We start from the raw sequence: 14,450 nt of genomic DNA, 5'->3' as shown, positions 1-14,450 counted from the left end.
AGTAATTAGTTAATATATAGGACAAAATATTTAATAAATCCTCAAGATATTGCCTTTTCCTATGTACCTTCCTTAATATGTTTGAGATGTCCAATGACTTGCGGGGGGAGCAGTACCAAGGATGGAACTCAGGACCTTGTGCTTGCCAGGCATGTGCAGCAACACTGAGCTATATCCCCTGCCCTTGACATGTCCAGTGACTTTAAATCTGCAAGACAGCTCCTCATTTTTTACAGTGCACACAGAAGCTGACCTAAAAAACTACCTCATTCCTTAACCAATCATTTATTACAATCCTCTGGGTTAGTGGGATAATAGTGATAGCAATAATATTGTGTTTTAAATTTTTGTTTCTAAAAGCTGGGAGAAGGTTAGTCACTATTGAGATATTGAAGAAGCTATAAACCCCATTCTCTTTGACCCAGTGGCAAAGGAAAGGAAGATATTTGTAAGGACACATGCCTGGATTGGTAGGGTTTCACTCTAACACACACAAGTGTGTTGTTCAGTGCTGTGTGTGGCTGGGGACACTACCCAAATGCAAGCAGGACAGGAGGGGCTGAAGAGAGAAGCCATGGAAAATTTGGTCTCCTACTCAATTACCAGCTTTTATTTTCCCTTGTCAAGGGGAGAGCTTGGTGATGCACCATCTCCCAGACTCCCTGAGCGAGCTAACTGGCAATGCTAAGGCAGAGAGAGGTGGCCCAGCTTCGAGGTTTGGAGGAAAGCAGCAAGCTTAATGTCCTGAGATCAAGAAGAGGGGACCATCAACTTTACTTCACTAGAACACCACATTTTTTTACAAATTATTGGGATAATATTTTTGTGAAGAGCACACTCCTTTCTTTAAATTAGCTCCTAACAGATACTCTTATTTTTTTATCCATAGCACAAGGATAAACCAGGTTTACTTCAGGCCCACAGGGCAGGAAGATATCTCTGGAGTGGCAGAGAAGACTCCTTTCTCTCCTTTGGCCCCTGGCCGAGGCCGTTGGCAGAAGAGCCCGGTTACACCACTGCAGCAACCAGGTAGGAATATTCCCTTCTGGGGAGCTGAGCAGGGCCAGGGCTGCAGGCCAGGGCAGCTGCACCTCCCAGTTTCACCCAGTCATCCCAGACACGCCATCCTTTGGGAAGTGCAAACAAAAACGTTTGAGAAATCAGGTGAGGGAATTCAGGGAGCGCGACAACAGACCAGGAAGGCCCCAAAGACCCCGGAGGGGGTTTCTTCAGCTGCCTGCCTGCCTGCCTGCCTGCGATCACCCGGCGGCGTGCGCACAAGCTCCCGGCCTGACCGGGAGCTCCCGGCCTGTGCGACAGCAGACCAGGAAGGAAGGTAGCTGCGCAGGCACCCTTGAAACACCCACATGACACACCACCCCCACCCCCCATTCTCAAAACTCCTGATAGGGCCAGTCCTTAGACCAACTCAGCAGAGGCAGAGGTTCCCATGAAGGGTAGTTTCCTGAGCTCCCAACTTTGAACATCTTTAAAGAAAGGGAAGGGGAAACCTGTAATAGAACTGAGTGGAGTTCAACCCTGAGGGTAAGGAAACTAAAGTTAGGCCTTGTAGATTGTGTTCAGTCTCAGTCGTGAGGAACAGCCATTGGCTAGCTAAGACCAGGGGATTGGGTTCCACATATGACTGTGCATGTGGTATAATATGAGATCAGAGATAGCCTGAAAGAGGACCTTCAAATTCTTTTTCTTTCCCTCTCTCTTTTCTCTTTTTTCCTCATTCCACCCTAAAATTTCTTTCTTTTTTCTGTCCTCTCTCTCCAACTCAGTCTCTTGCTCCACCATAGTGTCCCTCATCTCCCTTTTTTTTCCAGGTCCTGAATAACTCAGACTTCTTTTATTATTTTTTGGTTTTAGGAGGGGTTTCTCTTTATGTTCTTTTCTCCAGTCATTTTACCTCACTCATGGCTCTGTACCTTCAAGGGAAGGCAAGTGCCTGTTACTGTTAAAGAGATAAATTCCTGTCCTTATTCCTGCACTCTCTCTATCCCCCCTGAAGTTAATAGCTTTGTAAAGATAGTAAGGTAATTCTACAACCTCTGGATTCACTTCAAACCTGCTCTAATTCTTTCACTTATCTAATCCTCTCGTTCTAAGTCGAACCCCCCATCCTAAATGGTAAAGATGCCATATTGAAAAGCATATTCACTGCAAACATACTATGAGCTGCTTCTTGAAATTAATTTAATTCACATGAGTTAAAGGTGATACATTAATGACTACCACAAGTGGTCAGTTGGCAAGCTGTGCCTGATCCTATTGGGCTGCTGAATGTATCAATTGGGACAAAGAGTGGTGATTGATTTAAAGAGTTGTTTTCTCTGATATTATGAAAACGAGAATGTCTATGAGTCATTAGAAACTCAAAAGCTAAAACGCAACTATATTAGGAAGATTTAAGTAATACCCAGAAATTAAAGAAGGACAACCCAACAATAAAAATAAAAATGAGAAAACACTTAAGCAAGACACAAAAACAAATATCCAGTTCACCAATAGCAAATAGTAGGACAAATGAGGATGAAAAGTCTGATAGTGAACCAACAGGACTCCCTGGACCCATAGCACAGGAGGTAACAAAATTGATCAATCAGGCTCTAGAAAAATTCAAATCAGAAATAATTTCCCAGCTAGCCAGAGAGATGATGAGCAAAATAGAAGTCATGATTCGAGACTCTAGAGCAGAAACTGAGAAAAAAATAGATGAGCTCAAGACTGTGATAGAAGCCATGAAGACTCAGCATAAGAAAGACATGGAAACAATGAATGCCCAACAGAGGAAAGAAATGGAATCCATAAAACAGATTCAAACAGATATCCAGGAGATTAAAAACTCTATTGAAAGTGTACGAAACAGAATAAAAGATTGCGAAGATAGAATTTCAGATATAGAAGATAGGATAGCAGTCAGTGACCGTGAAAAAAGAGGTCTATTAAAAACAGTAAGGGATCATGAGAAATCAATCCAACAACTCCTAGACGATACAAAGAAAAATAACATAAGACTGATAGGAATTCATGAAAAAACAGGAGAAAACACAAATGATATAAAAAAGCTCTTCACAGAATTAATGACAGAAAACTTCCCAAACAGAAGGGAAGAATTAGACATACAGATAAGTGAGGCATATAGAACCCCAACTAGCCACGATCAAAAAAAATCTACACCTAGACATATAATAATCAAGATTCCAGAAATCCAACAGAAAAACAAAATACTACAAGCAGTAAGAGAAAAGAAACAAATCACATGCAAAGGGAAGCCCATTAGAATCACAGCAGACTTTTCAACACAAACCCTTAGGTCAAGGAGAGCCTGGAGTGAGGTATTCCAAGTCCTAAAAGAAAAGAATCTCCAACCTAGACTTTTGTATCCTGCAAAACTCTCTTTCAAAATAGATGGGGAAATAAAATACTTCCACGACAAAGAGCACCTGAGAAATTTCATGAACACCAAACCAGCACTGCAAGGAATTCTAAACAATATCCTAGAAAAGGACAACGAAATTCACAATAACATGAGGCCCAACAGACCAAATCAAATAGGCAAGGCAAGAAACTAAAAGGAGATGGGAGAAAAAGTAAAAAGAGTCAACAAATGGACAAAAACATGACAAGAATAAGTCAAAATATATCAGTTGTAACCATCAATGTTAATGGCCTCAATTCACCAATCAAGAGAAACAGATTGGCAGAATGGATTAAGAAGCAAAATCCAACAATATGTTGTATACAAGAAACACACCTAGTGCAAAAGGAAGTCCATAGACTGAAAGTGAAAGGATGGAAAACAATTCTCCATGCGTCAGGAGTCCAGAAAAAAGCAGGGGTAGCAATCTTATTCTCAGATAAAGTAAATTTCAAACCAAAACTCATTAAGAGAGACAAAGAAGGACACTACATCCTTGTAAAGGGAACAATTCAAGAGGAAGAGCTGACAATCATAAACATATATGCACCAAATATAAATGCCCCCAACTATATAAAACAAATATTAAGTAACATGAAAAACCAAATAAGCACTAATACAATTGTAGTGGGGGATTTAAATACCCCACTATCACAAATTGACAGATCTACTAGGCAGAAAATCAACAATGAAATAATAGAACTGAACCAAGCTTTGGAACACATGGACTTAATAGATGTTTATAGAGTATTCCACCCCCAAAAACCAGAATATACATTCTTTTCGGCTGCACATGGATCATTCTCCAAAATAGACCACATACTGGCTCACAAAACAGGTCTAAATAAATGCAAAAAAATTGAAGTCATCCCCTGTTTATTATCAGATCATAGTGCAATCAAACTAGACATCAATAGCACAAGAAACTATAGAAACTTCACAAGCACATGGAAACTGAACAACACTCTCCTAAACAATCAATGGATTACAGAGGAAATTAAAGAAGAAATTAGACAGTTTTTACAAATAAATGAGAATGCCAATACAACATACAGGAATCTTTGGGACACAATGAAAGCAGTTCTACGTGGAAAATTCATAACATTGAATGCCCACACTAGGAAAACAGAGCGGGCTCAAATAAACAACTTAACGATGAAACTTAGACTCCTAGAAAAACAAGAGCAAGAAAAACCCAAAGCTCGAACAAGAGAGGAAATTATAAAGATCCGAGCAGAAATCAATGCAATTGAAATTAAGAAAACGATACAAAAAATAAATGAAACAAAGAGCTGGTTTTTTGAAAGAATAAATAAAATTGACAAACCCTTAGCTAATCTTATCAAAAAAAGGAAAGAAAAGGCTCAGATCCATGCAATTAGGAATGAAAAAGGCGAAGTCACAACAGATCCGAAAGAAATCCAGAGGATCATGAACACCTACTTTGAGAACCTGTACTCTAATAAAATGGAAAACACAGAAGAAATGGACAGATTTCTAGATACTTATGAATTACCAAAGTTGAACGAAGAAGATAAAAACATTTTAAACACCCCAATCACAATCAGTGAAATTGAAAATGTAATTAAAAACTTACCAACAAAGAAAAGCCCAGGCCCTGATGGATTCACTGCTGAATTTTACAAGACATTTAGAGAAGAACTACTACCATTACTCTTCAAACTTTTCAATGAAATTGAAAGAGAAGCTATACTTCCAAATTCATTCCTGGAAGCAAGTATCACTCTGATTCCCAAACCAGAGAAAGATACAACCAAAAAGGAGAACTACAGACCAATCTCCTTAATGAATATAGATGCAAAAATCCTTAATAAGATACTAGCAAACAGAATACAGAGGATTATTAAGAAGATCATCCATCATGACCAAGTCGGATTTATTCCAGAGATGCAAGGGTGGTTCAACATACGAAAGTCAGTGAATGTAATACATTATATTAACAAAGTCAAGGACAAAAACCATATGATCCTCTCAATAGATGCAGAAAAAGCATTTGATAAAATTCAACACCCATTCATGATAAAAACCCTGCAAAAAATTGGAATAGATGGTCTATACCTCAATTTAATAAAGGCTATTTATGAAAAACCATCAGCCAACATCATATTGAATGGCCAAAAACTGAAAACCTTCATGTTAAAATCAGGAACAAGACAAGGATGCCCACTATCGCCACTTCTCTTCAATATAGTTCTGGAAACATTAGCCACAGCAATTAGACAAGAGAAAGAAATTAAAGCAATAAAGATAGGAAAGGAAGAAGTTAAACTATCATTATTTGCTGATGATATGATACTCTACATTGAAGATCCAAAAAACTCCACCAAAAAACTTCTAGACTTAATTGACAGATTCAGTAAAGTATCTGGATACAAGGTGAATACCCAAAAATCAATAGCCTTTCTATACACAAATAACAGACAGACAGAAAGAGAAATAAGGGAAAAAATTCCTTTTACAATAGCATCCAAAAAAATGAAGTATCTAGGAATCAATCTAACAAAAGAAACAAAAGATCTCTACACTGAAAACTACAGCACTCTGAAAAAAGAAATCGAAGAGGATATAAAAAAATGGAAAGATATCCCCTGCTCCTGGGTAGGAAGAATCAACATAGTGAAAATGGCCATACTACCGAAACTGCTATATACATTCAATGCAATGCCAATTGAAATTCCAACACTATATTTCACAGAACTAGAAAAAAGAATCCAAAAATTCATTTGGAACCACAAGAGACCTAGAATAGCAAAAGCCATTATAGGCAACAGTCACATGGCACCAGGTGTAACAATTCCCAATTTGAAACTATACTACAAAGCCACTGTGATAAAATCAGCATGGTACTGGCAAAGAAATAGGCCTGAGGATCAATGGAACAGACTGGAAGACACAAAAACAAATGCAGATGTACTCAGCTACCTCATCTTCGACAAAGGAGCTCACCATCCTCAGTGGAGGAAAGATAGCCTCTTTAATAAATGGTGTTGGAAAAACTGGATATCAACCTGTCACAGATTAAAATTAGACCCTTATCTTTCGCCATGCACTAAATTAAAATCCAAATGGATTAAAGATCTAAATATTAAAACAGAAACATTAAACTTGCTGGAAAGTAAGTTAGGCAGAACTCTGGAAGACATTGGTATAGGAAAAGACTTTATGAACAAATCCTCAGTAGCACGGGAACTAGCAGAAAGAATCAACAACTGGGATCTCATCTTACTAAAAAGCTTCTGTACTTCAAAAGAAACCATTAGCAGAACTAAGAGACAATCTACAATGTGGGAAAAAATTTTTACCAGCTGTACCTCAGACAAAGGACTATTATCAAGGATATATAAAGAACTCAAAACAATCAGTCCCCCCAAATATAAAGACCCGATCCAAAAATGGGCATCCGAAATGAACAGACATTTCTCATACAAAGAAGTGAAAGCAGCAAGAAAATATATGAAAAAATGTTCCACATCACTGGTCATTCGAGAGATGCAGATGAAAACAACACTGAGATTCCACCTCACCCCACAAAGAATGGCTGCTATCAAGAAATCACACAATAACAAATGTTGGCGGGGTTGTGGGGAGAAAGGAACCCTCCTCCATTGTTGGTGGGAGTGCAGACTAGTGCAACCACTATGGAAATCAATATGGAGATACCTCAAAGAGCTTGGACTGGAGGTTCCATTTGACCCAGCCATCCCTCTGTTGGGTATCTTTCCAAGAGAACTAAAAGAATCATATCACAGAGAAGTATGTGCACCCATGTTTATAGCGGCACAGTTTGTAATAGCTAAATCTTGGAAACAACCTATTTGCCCATCCGTTGGAAACTGGATAAAGAAGTTGTGGTTTTTCTATAAAATGGAATATTACTCAGCCATAAAGAGCGAGAGAATAGATTCATTCATAGGAAAATGGATACATACTGAAGATATACTCCTAAGTGAAATAAATAAGTCACACATGTGTAAATACCAAATAGTTTCCCTGGTGTGAATATTCTGCAACAATGCATAGGATTCTAATAAGATTACTGACATTTAGAAATCTGAAGAAAGGAGCTAAGGGTGTAGGGAAGATGTGAAGCATACGGGAAGAACAAAAAGGGTAAAGAAAAAAATGTGAGAGAATGAAAAGATGAAATTAAAGTGTTTGCAGATGGGGAAGGGAGGAGGGGGTGAAGGGAGGGCAGAGGTAAGGGGAAAAAATGAGAACCAAGACTTGCCATGTAAAGGTACATGATCCTAACAATGAATGTAACTGTGTACTGTATCCCTAAAATGTACCAATAAACTCAATAAAATTTTTTAAAAAATTAATGGATTATAAAACATCATTAAGGAAATCTCAAGCCATGTAATATCTGAAACTAAGCATTAAGAAGGGGAAAGGGGGAGGGTGGTCTTCTAATGTCATTTTTTTTTTATATTCATTTTAATCCAGTCAGTACCAATTAGGTGTCTAGCTCGGTGTCTAGCTGCTTAGGAAGCTGAGGCAGGAAGGTCGTAAGTTTCAGGCCAGCCTGATACTCTTGCAAATACTGAGTTCAGACTGCATTAAGTTCAAGTCCCAACTCTGCTACTGGCTACCGGTGAGAGTTGGCTGAGTTACTCTTATCAATAAAAATGACACCAAGACCTTTCTCAAAGAGCAGGTATGGTGGCGTACACATTTAATCCCAGCTAATTAGGAGGCTGAGGCAGAACTGAAAGCTCAAGGTTATCCTGGACCATTGAGTAATATCTTATTTGAAAATAAAATTTTAAAAGAGCTGAAAGAATAGCTCATTTGTAGCACTTACGTAACATGCACCAGATTCTTCTTTCTATCCCTGGTATTGGAACAACAACAATAAACCTACCTCAAGTTGTTAGAAACATTGAATAGAAAAGTTCACCAAAGCATATAGTACAATTCTCAGCATATGCCAAGAACATGAAGATGTTAGCTTTTCAGCAGCAGCAGCAGCAGCATGTATAACAGAGAAACACCACCAATAATTTGATGTTTTGTATGTGTTTGTCTGAGATATGATGTTGCTGCTGGTTTGGGCTGGCCTTGAACTCACTACATAGCCCAGGCTGGCCTCAAACTAGCAGCAATGCTTCTGCCTCAGCCTCCCAAGTGCTGGGATTACAGGCGTGCGCCACCACGCCTAGCTCAATGGTGTGATTTAATTTAATTTTCAGTTATCTCACTGTCTTTCTTTGTTTCTTTCTTTTTTTTTTTCCTTTTCTTTTTGGTACTGGGAATCAAACTCAGGGCCTTTTGCTTGCCAGGCAGTATTGCACTGTTTTTGATGACTTGAAGTTTCTCCTGATTCATTTTCCTTTGACCAACACATGGGCCTATTTCTATGAATTTACAGGAACCAAATGCTATGAATCACAACTCAACCCCAGGACAACTAGCAGCAGAAAACTGGAATGGCATCGGCTCTTTCTCTGTGCTACCACACTCACCATGCTTTCATCTACTATCACTGAGAATGGGCTTGACAGTCCTATTCACAAATGAGTTTCCTCAGTGATTGTGGCCTAGATTAGAAAGATTTATGTAGACAGATTATTCTGGGTCATTGGTTACATGATTCCAATTTGCCTGCCCCAAAATACAACATATCTGTCCTACCTCTGTGGATCTCATTCCCCTCCCACATGGCGAGTGGAAGTGCCACAGATAGCTCATCAGCTCCTGTTTCCATAATTCCTTGAAATTTAAATTCTCGAAAACACTTCAGTGTGAAGTCACAGCCCGGATGCCTAAGGCCTGGCCGGTTCTGACACTAGTCTGGAGGTGGCCAACCCTGGCTGTGGACAAAGCTATTGTAACGTGTATTTCCAGAGTCAGCTTGCCAGAACACTTGGGACTATGTTGCAACTTGACTGATGTATTAGGAAAACTTTTAACACAATGCTGACTCCCCTCGGATAATGCCACTTTCATCTGTCAGTCTCATTTCTAGGCCAGCACAGAAAAATGCACCCAACTGAAGTGTTCAGATCAGCAAAACATAGTGGGGACCAGGAGCTGCTGAAAGCTTCTCCATCTGCTGTCACAGCACATTACCGAATTTCAGGTTACTTGACTTTCCAAAATCTCACATGCTACAACCCTACAGACTAGACATCTAGCCACACATCCTCCTTTGGATTTCTCCTCTTTCTGCTTAATCCCTTTAATATTTTTCTTCTTTGTTTTCTGTCTCTTTCTCTTTCCTTCATTCTTTTTCTATCTTCCTTTTTCTCTCTCTCTCTCTCTCTCTCTCTTTCTCTTGCACACAGGACAACCAGCACGCATGTGTCTCAGGGCAGCAGTAGCAAGCACCAATTTCCAAAAGTAAATGAGATAGTTTTCAAAGTAAAATACCACATTTATCTTAATAGTATCATATATCCTCACCATTTACCATTTATTTACAATAAATACTACTATATATCTTGACCATGGATAAAACTGTGACTCCGTTTTTTTTTCCTCCTTTGATGTATCACTGACAGTGTTTTTGAATGTTTCCCCTTAATCTCACCGCTGTGGTTTCCGATAGGGTATTAGTTCCAGAACCCCCTACAAATACCAAGGACACTCAAGTTCCTCAAATACAATAGCATAATATTTGCATATGATCTAGGCAGTCTCCCTGAAAAAGAGAAAAGAAAAAGAACAAAATACAGTGGTGTGACGCATACATACAATGTATCTGAAAGTGTGCCTTACTTTAGTTCAATTGTCTTACATGTTTGTTCTTTTTCCTATCAGTCTGCCTTGCAATGTGTATATACAATAACCAATTTTATACGGTCTTATAAATAAATCAATCTGAAAAAAATCTACAGTGCTGTTGCCACACGTACTGATGATGTCAGACACTGTACCCTCCACCCAGCCCTCCTCATCCCTCTCACTTGCTGTGAACCGCAGGACACAGGGTTTCTGCAGCCAGGGAGAGGCTGCAGCTCACAGCCAGAGCACAGGGCAGGGACTCTTCTAGAATAACCATGAAAAAGGAGATGTCCATTAAAATTTGCAGGTGGGGATTTTATACTGGAAAGGCTTCCTTTAGATCAGTTTTTGAGTGTGTTTCTAGAGAATTTCAAAATGTAAAGGATTACTTATTTCCTCAAGTGATATTTTTACTGATGGTTGCCCAATTTTGTCCACGTAAAAATACTGAGTTCTGTACTTTTAAAAGGGTGAACACTCTGGTATGTGGATTATATCTTAATTTTTTAAAAACAAATTAAAAGATCGTAACAGCCATGATAATCCTACTGCTGGCCATACTAATCCATGGTCTCTATACGTTTCTCTATTCTGGATAGTCTATCAGTGGACACTATGTAAGTTGATATTTTCAAAATATACACATAGTCTTTATAATTGTCATTTCCCTGGGGGTGGTCTATTTTTTATTTTGTTTTGTTGATGTTTTTGTTTTGAGACAGATTCTCGCTGTGTGTTTAGCATGGCCTTAGACTCACCATGTGGCCCTTGCTAACCTTGACCAACGGTCCTTCTGCCTCAGCTTCCCAAATGCTGCATGTCTGTGCTACCATGCCTGGCACTCTAAGCAGATTTTCAAGCTTCACTCATAGTGCAGCACAGGTCTGTACTTCATTCTTTTTATGGCTAATAGTCTAGGAACATGAAGATAGAGTACAAAAGAACACCCCAGACGAAGCAGCGACAAACTGATGGCAAAGCAGAGGCACCTATCAGAGACACAGCAGAATCAAAAATATCCAATATATATGTGTAATCAAAATTTCAAAAGAAGAAGGAACAGAAACAATAGTATTTGAGGAGATGATGGCTGACAATTTCCCTATGTGCCCAACGTAGATAAAAGAAACTATACCTAAAATCATCGTGTAGATCACATTGTTATAAAATATAGAAAGAAGCAAGGATGAATGTGATTAAATTTATAGCAGAACTATGTTCTACTATGTGAATAATACATTATGTGTAAAGTTCCTTTCTGTCTCAGTAAAAAATGATCTCTAGATTACTTATAACACCTGACACAGTATACCTACTATGTGATAGTTCTTATGCTCTGTTGTTTAGGGAATAACAAGAAAAGTATGTTTGTTCAGGTTCAGCACAGACACAATTTTTATTCTCAAGTATTTTTTATCTGTGTGGTTGGCTATATCCTCACATGTGGAACCTATAGCAACAGAGGACTCACTGTATTTTATTAAGTAGGGTTCTTGTCCTCCCAATCAGAAGAGGATGAAGGGCAGAGAAGAAGATACCTAAATCATATTTTTCTTCTCTGGTTTGGTGTTTGTTTTTGCAGCACTGGGAATTAAACTCAGGACCTTAGGCTTGCCAGGCAGGCACAGTGTCACTGAGCCACATCCCTAGCATATTTTTCTGCTCTTTATAATATTTTTTCTCCTTTTCCTACTATTTATAGTATATATAAAATTTAAATGTAGCTTTGGTTAAAGAGCATATTCATATGGGTGAAATAAACCCATCACATCTTACATTATTGGCTAACCCTATTTGCATTATTGTGTTTCTTACTGTCAGATTTTTTGTAAGCCAAGGCTGAGGAAAATGGGCATCCATCTGTACTTATAATTTATTCCATGTGGGATTCCTAGAGAATGTGAAGATGTTCCCTTTCTCTGCTGTTCCTCCTAAACTCTGAGTGTGAGGAGCATATGAACAATCTTTTGACTAAAGTTTTTTCTAACACTGGGGCACCACTGTTAAAATGTTACTGTGAACAAAATAAGAAAAAGAAATAAATGTAATTTAAAATTTCTTCATACAAGACCAAAATATTCATAAAAAACATAATCATAAAGAAATCAGCTTGTAAAGAACCTGTCTCGGAAATGTAGGCCTTCAGTTAGAAAGTTCCCTACATTTAACTGCTCTGTATCAATGTGATCTGTAGCAGCAAAATATCTTCATTGTTTTCTGAAAGTTTTAGGACAATTTTTTCTTCAACAGAAATATTATTCAAAAACCAAATATGTAAAACGAATTATCTCTCCTTTCCTCCCTGGCCCTCATGTGCAACTCAGTGAATTCAGTACAGCTCTCCACATTTTCATTAGAAAGAACATCCCTTACCAACTGTGGTCCTTTAGAATAATCTGAGTACAATTAGGTTGAGAACTTGGGAAAATGCAACAGATCTTTAAAAGAAATTCTATATTTTAACAACTTAAAATGTATCATTTGGAGAAACAGAATGGAAACAAATGAAAAATTAGAGAGCTATGGTGTGATACCAATGGTAAATGTAAAAGTTGAAGAAGGGGTATTCTGGCCTCTTTCATCTCTAACTTCTAAGAAAGAGTGACTCTATAAGTAGACTAGATAAACATTAGCTTTATGTGTTAGCTTTCTGTTACGTGAAAAAAATACGTGGGAAAAGCAATTTAATGGAGGAAGTGTTTATTTTGGCTAGCAGTTTCAGAGGCTTCAGACCACGATGGGCTGGCTCCAACACTTTGTGCCTGAAATGAGGCAGAAACATCCTACCCAAAGAATAACTGCTCATCTCGTGGCAGCGCAACAGCAGAGAAAGACAGAGAAAGGAGCAGGAGTAAATGACTCCCTCCCAGTAACTTCCAGGTGACTTCCTCCAACTGGGCCCCACCCCCTAACAGCCCATTCAGCCCTAAACAGTAAATTCTTCACAGGGTTAACCCATTGAGGAAGTTAGACCTCTAAGATCCAATCACCTTCCAAAAGCCCCACCTCAAGAGGCTTTAGAGGGATGTTTTATCCAAGTCATAACTTCACATGTAATGATTTGAGAAGCCAGTGACATGATACTCCCAAACCACCATCCAATGCTATTTCCCAAAATTCCTCTTATGGTGTAGTTATCTGTGAGGCTTCTGGTTCCTAAGTGAACACGCACTTATGTGCGAAAATCCTTTCTACACTCAGAATGAAAGAATACGGCAGTAAATCGGGGTCAGTATCAAATCAGTGTTGACCATGACCGTTCATATCCCATTGTCTGATTCACTTTTCTCATTGCTGGAACTCAATACCTGATCCAACAAATTAAAGGAGGAGAGCTTTGTTGTGGCTCAGATTTTTGTTTTGTTTTGGAGGTTTCAGTCCATAGTCAGCTGGCTCAAGGGCAGAAGCAGCATGGGGAAGGGCCTGCCTCCGAGGAAAGCTGCTAATGTCATGGTGGGAAGGGAGCAGACGGTGAAGGGTGGAAATGGGGAAGGGACATCCCCAGGGACCCGCCTCTGCGACCAGGTCCCACCTCCTCACATCACACAGAGCTACTGCACCCCCATGATTCAATCACCCTGAAGAAGCCTTGTTGATGAGCATAGGAGGCTTTGAGGGTGCACCCAGATATAAACCATACACCATCCATGTATAAACCATAACACCAAGCATGACCAGAGCATGGATCCTACCTTGAATTTTCCCAGTGCCCACCCATAGGAACTGAGTCTTGCCTTTGCTTTGATTCATTGCTTGGTACTCCAGGTTCTCCGGAACTAGAATTCAGTAATTTGTGCCCCCATCAACATGCCTCTCCGTCTCCAATACCACCATTCTCGCCTGTCATTCCCAAACTCTGAAATCACACCTCTAAACTCCAGTACCTGTGGCCAGATTTCTTCTATTTAAAACTGCTCCCCAAGGAGCAGGCGTCACCTACACCTTTCCCTGCTGTTATCCAGGATGTTAAATTGATCCTATCACTGTATCTTACTTATCAGTGGTGGGTAGGGCTGACATAGGAGATCTGGCCTTCTACCCTAATATTTGCTTCCTGATTTACTGTGACATTCCACAAGCATGCCTCATGAAGATGACTTTGTAACAGAAGAGCAAGGAAATACATAGTCAAAGAAATACAATTTCTCCTCTTTCCTGCTGAAAAACACCTCCCTTCGTTCCTCATTGGCTACTACCTGAGGTTCTTCTCATTCTCTACCCCATTCTTATAGGTCTGTCCATTTCTTTCTTTCTTTCTTTCTTTCTTTCTTTCTTT

The sequence above is a fragment of the Fukomys damarensis genome, unplaced genomic scaffold, assembly GCF_012274545.1.
Source record: "Fukomys damarensis isolate Sample0158 unplaced genomic scaffold, DMR_v1.0_HiC HiC_scaffold_6, whole genome shotgun sequence".
Classification (NCBI taxonomy): domain Eukaryota; kingdom Metazoa; phylum Chordata; class Mammalia; order Rodentia; family Bathyergidae; genus Fukomys; species Fukomys damarensis.
Note: the sequence above shows the minus strand (reverse complement) of the source record.